An 8,325-nucleotide genomic window follows, 5' to 3' on the forward strand; every position below is an offset into this window, starting at 1 on the left:
CTCCTAAATGAAGATCATCCAGGTCTACACACATACAACTAAAATGTCAATAACATCAAGTAAACCATAATCTCCAAGTCATGAAGATACAAAACCATCAACAAATAATCAGGAACCAATCCTACACCACCACATCACCACTGTCAAAAGCTCCCACTAAAAGTGTAACCAAGCTATCCATGACATCATGATAAAACTATCCTCTAACATGAGAATCAACCAAATCCATCTAACAATCAAAGAACTCAAAGTGCACATTATGAGCTCCCAAAAGCCAAAGTAATCATGATCCTCAAACAAGAATATATACAACCATAACCAATCAGGAATCCAAATCAAATCATCACCAATGAAAGCACCTACAAATCAAACCATGTAATGTCATGTCAAAGTCCCTAACCACAAGGAACATCAATGACATCATGATCACCTCTACAAAACAAGAATCTAACTCCTAATGTGTCCAACCTATCATCATCACATAGTCAACTCCATAGGTTGTCAATCATGACTATAACTGGTAACAACATCTCTCCTCCTGAACATGACAACAAAATTAAAAAACCATGTGACTAAACCAAGTCACCAATCTAAATATGCATAAAATATGAAAGGTCCATGGGCATAGACAACCCATATACAAGCCATTAATGCAATCCTGTAAGTATTGACCACCTATAACACTGCACAAATTGTAGACCCAACAATACAACAAACATACTCAAGCCAAATAATGATAACCATGTCAATATGAGAGCAATCAAGATACAACGTTGAGTTTACAATGACATCAAATCCAAATCTCAAAGACTAAACATGTCATAAACTCATAATGCCACCATAGTCAAAAGAACCCATAAATAGTTCATATCTATATATCATTAAATAAATAATGTTGAACCTACTTTAAAACTAAACCCAAGTTTATTTCTCTCCAAGAGCTTTTCGTCAAATATTTGAAGTCCAAAATTCGACTTCGTATGATCAAGTTATGACCTCTCAAAGACAAAAATGTAACCATCACTTCTAGCTAACATTTCGCTATCCAAACAACAAAATCTAGGAAAAATGATCACATAAATATTAAGTATGTTGAGACACCTTTCCAATGATTATAAGAATTCAAAAATCTAACATCATATGCCCAAGTTATGCTCTGTATAAGAAAACCAGCCAATTATGCTATATGCAAGCATGGACTCCAATAATTTCACCAATATGCTATACAAAATAATTTTACAATTTTACCCAAAAATGAAACATTCGGGATAGAGTTGGCCTAAACCTGACCCCTCATACTCCATCACAAAAAAATAATAAATGATATAAAAATACATCTGGCAGATTTAATAGTTCCAAATTTTTTATCACAAAAAAACCTAATAAAAATATTTTTAAATAAAACTTTGGGTGGAATATATATATTTTTAATTATTTATTGGTCAACAAGGAGTAGGGCTCGCACCCCACATGACATTGGGTGGTCCTCATGGGATTACCCTTCCCAAGGATCTCCCATGGGACAAGGGCCTCGTGGGGCCTGTCAACCACTGTTGGTTGGTGCCAGTAGTGGTACCGATTGGTACCACTGTCAATACTAGTCGACGGTGTCTGCACACTATAGGGGTAGGGGGTGGGGAGTTTGCAGATGCCTTTTTTCAATTTTTTTTTTCAATAATTTTTTTTTCAAAAAAGGCATTTTGGGTTTTTTATATGCAGGAAACTTTTTTTTAAATTTCTGACGACATCACTGATGGTATGGTTGTACAACCATACTATCTATTTTTTTTAAAAGTCAGGCCTCCATCACCAAAATAGGGAGAATTATATATCAAAATTTGTCTCCCAACCTCACTATTCACAGCCATGGGGTCCATTTTGTCCCAAAGGGTCAAATACAAAATTTCATCCCCAAAACTCCCAAAATGCAAATGCATGGAAACCCATTTTGAAACAAATTTTTATAACACCAGATCTGCAACAAATTTCACAAATCTGCAACCTTGCAACCTGCAAAAAACCCTCATATCTTGTCTTGTCTTTCATTCTTACATGCATTCATGGATTCAACACCTAGGGTTATAACACCATAAAACCATAGCTCTGATACCACTTGTAAGGAAACTTGCAGCCAACTTTATGACAATTTCCACATAACCCAATTGAGATTTCAACAAAATAATCACATAGAATCCACATGCAAAGATAGACAACATACCTATCAAACATGAAAACAGATATACCATAGGAAAACCCTGATGAGGGAAAAACCCAGCCTCCAAAAGCATCCATCACCATGCATAATTCAGTAATGCAACATTGCAATACAACTTTGAAATCTTCTAAAACCTAGCCATTGACAAGACATCAACAAGCACTCCATGTGAATAGGCATGTAAGAACACATCCCATGCCATGCTTCCAACCTCCATAAATGCTAACTTGGCTAATTGACTAACCCAGGCAACTACCCTTGTGGTTGCTTTTATAGACACAAGCTCCCACAAAACCACTAAGTGGTATTACATCAAAACCATGTGCTACAAAATAATGTGCAAATACCATGGGCTAACTACCCCATTGACCCCACATCTAATATTGGGTACTTTATTAAATTAATTTCCCCAATATTTAATAAATATAATATAATATCCCAATGCTACAATACAACTCATCAAGTGGTCCTGAGAATATTCCAAAGGAATCTCTACATGTTGCACATCCATGTGCAACATTAAATAAATAAATATTATATTACATGTCCGTGGGAACTCACATAATAAGTAAATATTACAATTATAAACATTATTATGCAAGGTGTACAACATCAATTTTCCCAACAGAATGGTATCGAGAATAGGGCAGTTCATGAGATCACCTTCGACAGAGGTGTCTAGATTGGATTTGTCAAAGCCCAAGGAAAAACATTCCCCTTGATTGATAACCTGAGCTATGAGCCCATTGGGATCACCCTTGAAGAATTTTTCTATCATTTCTTGATTTTAGGGATCATCCATGAACATTTTCAAGTGCGAGGACTACTTAAGTTGGTCAACAAATTGTTCCTCTTGTTGGGCATCATGATCAAAGAGGTGACTAGTCTCAGGCATCTCGTTGCCCTTGATGGCCATCTTCACTTTTTGGGAGTGAGTCAAGACCATGCATAGGTAACCTCAAGGATGAAAATGACAAGAACGAACTTTGGAATAATTTGAATTTAGTGAGAAAAAGTGGTGAGAAGGACTTAGCAAGTTTTGATTTGATTTGATTTGGATTAGGTTAACTTTGGTTGGATAGTCCTTAGATTTGTTGGATATTGTTGCTGCTAGGATATGTTGTTGTCATTGATGTCAACACATTCCTGTGTTTTGGTGTTTTGGTGATTGTAAAGAGTTGATCTAGTTGGTTTATCTGTTTGATACATTGAATCAAGTATGATAAATCTAGTATGTGTTGGCTGCATGATGCTAAGAGGTGATTTGATCAGGTTATGGATTTTGGTATGAGGATTGGGTTTTCAGTTTTCAGTGTTGCAGTGTTTTAGTGTTTGATCTGTTGTGCTCCGGAACACCAAATCATAGGAATATGTTGACATCAATGACAACATATGAATGTGAAAAATAATAAATGCAAAGAAAGAAATAAACACCAACAATCTCAAGCAATCTCCCCCTAAGATCATATTGTGGATGGTTCTAACATGTTTTTTGGTGTTTCTTAATCGTGTCCTATTTGTTTTACTATTCCACATTGATCATTGTGAGAGTTATTGAGGATCTTATGGGTTTGGTGATGTTCTTCGTGTTATGCGACATTTTTTGTGGTGTAGCATGTTGTAGATGATCTTGGCGAGATTTTTGGTGGTGTCGCATGTTCAAGGATTCGATTTGGGTCCATGCCAAGATGACGACAATGGTGGTTGATTTATGTATCGTGTGATATAATTTTGTAATTAGGTATTGAGGGTTGAGCTGACCTTGTAGTCAAGGTTGATGATTTGTATAAATGGGTGTTATATTCATGTAAATTGGAGATCGGTGGTTGTTAGAGGTTGTGTCTGTATTATCAGAGAGTAGTGTATGTGTGAATAAGAAAATTCATCTTTTGGTATGAAGTGTTGAGGAGAGAGTGTTGCAGAGCAGACAAATGTGCTTAATTGGAACCGTCCTCAGGCATTTGGAGATGTTATTATTTAAGTTCCTGTAAACCAGATCATTGTCTGAATGTTCTTGTAAGGTAGTGAACCTTCCTTGAGGGTTGTAGGCTTTTGGGTTATCATATTTTGAGCAGTGATCTCTAGGAAGTGTGCCTGAATGCATGTACATTCCCCATTGTAATATTTACACATACTACTGCAGAGTATCATCTTATTGTGGGTAGGTTCCCACTATGGTTTTTCTCTTAACCAATTTTTCCAGGTCAAAATCTTTGTGTTATGTGTGTTATTGTTATTGTGTTTATCTTTGTTCTTACCGCAGTTGATCATATCTAAAATTGTGCATAAATTGTTTAATCTAGTGAAAACTGATTCACCCCCCCTCTCAGTTTTCCTCCATTTTTGTTGCCAACAAGATTAGGATCAAATTGATTGGAAGATGTCTTATCCCTTGGAGTAGGACATAGATAAGGTGTAGGGGTCAATGATTGCGGGCCACAAAGTGAGGTAACAACCAAGCTAGGATAAACTTAGACCTTGGATTAAGATTGGATCAAGCCTTTTGTCTACTTAGGATAGACTTCATTCCTAAGAAAAATAGGGAAAAGGATTAGGGCTTTGATCAACCCAAATAATTAGGATAAATTAAACGATATACTTGAGATAAAATCTTTCTCAATCACAAGGCAAATTATGGATTTGACTTGTGATAAAAGGTCTAAGTCAAACTTTGCAAAGTGTTGACCTTGGATTGGGAGGTTGATTTGATTGAAGATTGAAATTAGATTAAGGTTGTTTATTGATATGTTAAGTCCTTAAAGGAAAAGGATGACAAAGAGTATGGAAGAAAAGGTATATTGGAGAAGAGGGATGGAATGAAGGTTGCCTTAGATAGGGCAAGACTTAATAAGTGATTTCTAGTATGGTAAAGTTGGAGAATGGGTTACAACCACTCCTATTGATAGATTAGGACAATCCTAATCATTGGTTGAAAGCACGGGTTCTTAGTGGTTCCTCATAAAACTCATTATTGTAACCATGAAGATAATCATGGAAATGATGTAAGAAGGTATGTTGTTTCAACAAAAGTTTGAGGTTGATGTAACTTGAGGATCTTCTTGTAACTTGGCGATAAATAGACTTTTTGGGATGTTTGAGGGACTTGGGTTTATGGTGCATGAGGAAAATTGGTCAAATTTTGGTAGGTTTTGAATTTTGTCTACTCTTGGCAAGAGAAATCAAGCAGTGACAAATAGATTAGCCAAGGTAACGCTTATACCAAGCGTGAAAATGAGGAGGGCCTAGATTAGCCCAATGTTACAAAATTCATTGGTTTGCATAATGAAGACACACAAAATACATACAACCTAGGCTGGAAAGTCAAAACCATTCAATGGAGCCTCTGTATCAATAAAATACCACAAGCAAGTAGACAAATAGAGATTCTAGTAGCACTAGCCCCCCCACCACAACACTCACTTCTCAGGCATACTAGATTCTCTTACCTTGAAGACCTGAAGATATTATAATTGAGGGATTCATGTCTCATCTTGAATGGGTACATGAGAGGTATCTATGGGGTACGATCCACACACTCTGAACCATCAAATGTAGGGATTTTTGGCTACTACAACAAGGTTTCTAGTAATATTCTGAGGGATCTTGATCTAATAATGGATTCTTGAAGAAAGCCACTTAAGGCTCTAATTAAGCTTATTGGTGCAGAGAAGGCCTCCACATACGTCAAATTCACTCAACACTTTAGTCACCTAACCAGTATATTTATTTAGTGGCTTGAAAAACCCACTCAAGATTGTGTCGGGAGTGACGATATCCCCAACGTGTCCCAATTTTGAACTATTCCCTTGGGGTGATGAGGCCCCCAAGAGGCAATCCTCTACAAAATTAAAAATTGGGTGTTGTTAATCACTTTTCTCTTACATCCAAGATCCATGAAGGCAAGGGGAGAGGATACTAATCATAACAGTGGATCCACCCTACACACGTGCAAGTGCATAAAACATGAAAAATAATTATTCTTTTTAACTACAATAAATATGTTTTATAATCTAAGATACAAAAAAGAAAACTAAGCTAGTGATAAAAAAATTAGGGCCTTCGACAAACATCCTATAGGAAAATGTTAGTTGTTTGATATTATGCCTTGCACATTTAGAAAAAATAGGCTGCAAAAACCCAGATTGAATTAGTAAAACCTAAAAATAGCTACCTCCAATGAAGATGTCGAAGGACAAGCATAAACACCAACATCTGTGTAGATGTCGAAATAGGGCGCTATGCAGAAACAAAACTAAAACTAATAGAAAATCAAAATTTTGAACTAAAAACAAGGTGAGAAATATACTTGATCAGAGATGTTGAAATATTAGGCGTAGATGGTAACATTTGTGCAAAAATTGAAACAGGTTCGTTGCTGCAACAGTTAGCTTAAAAATTTCAAAATTCAAAAAGTTTTTACAAGGCATCCAAATGCTAATCTATGACACAAACGTTGATGTTTGCATAGGCGTCAAAGTGTAGTTCTTAGAAATTTTTTCCTAGTTAGCCTAAAATGTGTAAATTTTACTGCAATAAATCTAAATACTATCTAAATGTGATGAAAATAAGATCAAATAACTATTGTTTATTTTTTCTTTTAAAGCTTAGATATGGATTTTTTTGTATTCTATAGCTAGTTATCAAACAAAAAACAAAAAGAAAACTATAATAGTGGAGACATCATTTTATATTTGGAGATGCTAATATAGTTTTCCTACAAACATAAAGTTAGGTGGGAAAAATAATTTGAATGAAGACATTATTTTGTGCATGTGCAGATGCCAAAATAGAAGCACAGACGTTGAAGTGCAGTCCAAGATGTTGTTTCATGAACCTACGAGAAAAATGATAAAAACAATCTAAAAAATATTAAATAACAAGGACATGGGTCCCACCGGGCATGCCAAAATGAAGACAATAAAATGGTGTTAAGGGTCAATTTCATATAATAAACATAAAACACAAATAAATCATAAAAGCATGCAAGAAACCTTTATACATTTTCCTTCCTCCTCCAATTGAGCCAAATGATGAAGTGGATGCGCCCTATTGCTCCACTTAATGAATTTTGCTCCTTTGGATTGATTGATTATGTATTTCTCTCCACTACACAACAAAGGATTGAATGGGAATAGGATAGAGGTGAATGGATTGGGCTAAGTATGGCCTTACTTGGGCATAATATGGGTATGATTCATGGATTAAGAGCTCAATCTAATAGCATAAGATTACTTGGATGATGGATATAGATATGAAGGGAGGAGACTCCAAATTATAGATTGGAGGAGGCCAATATTAAGGGCCAAGATTTATTTGAAATGGACGATTGAGATTGAAAGAAAGTGGGAGATGATTGAGGACTGTTAGGTCCCGGAGACAACTAAGAGAGGGGGGGGGGGGTGAATCAGTTGTCTAATAAATTCAAACCAAAAACCACTTAACCAACTTAATGCTTAATACCGGTAAACAAGGTAAGTATGCCAGTAGACAGTGTTAACAGTAAATTGCTATACCGGTATTTCACAACACATAACACCAATATTTGTACGTGGAAACCCTATAAGGGGAAAAACCATGGTGGGAAACCTTACCCACAATCAGATGATACTAATACAGATAGTAAGTGTACATAAATGGGGTCTGCACATGCAGAAAGGCCAACAGCCTAGAGCTCACTGCTCAATCACAAAATGGGAGTCACACTAACTACAGTTGGATGGTTAAATCCAATAAGAATGTATTGCACAAAATAGCATCTTCATATGCTGGATTCAGTACCAGTGTAATGCTGATATGCTTTCACAAAAACCTAGCTTCACCTTCAAATGATGTCTTCATGTATAGCTCTGCTTAATCTCGCATATCCCTTCACACAATTTTTTTTCACATTCCCCATTTGATCTTACAAATAAGATCTTACATTTATACCATAACCTAAGACCAATTTTAGTAGGTTGGCTCTACAAGATATTACAATAAAATCCTTTTACAATGAATATAATATCTGATGCAATAACCGATAAAACATGTCGGCTTAATGCATTTACAACAATAATAAATCATCTTCATAGCATGCCATGCTGATCTGGAAAAGATAAACCTGTTGGTGT

The sequence above is a fragment of the Cryptomeria japonica genome, chromosome 10 (genome assembly GCF_030272615.1).
Source record: "Cryptomeria japonica chromosome 10, Sugi_1.0, whole genome shotgun sequence".
NCBI classification, from domain to species: Eukaryota; Viridiplantae; Streptophyta; class Pinopsida; order Cupressales; family Cupressaceae; genus Cryptomeria; species Cryptomeria japonica.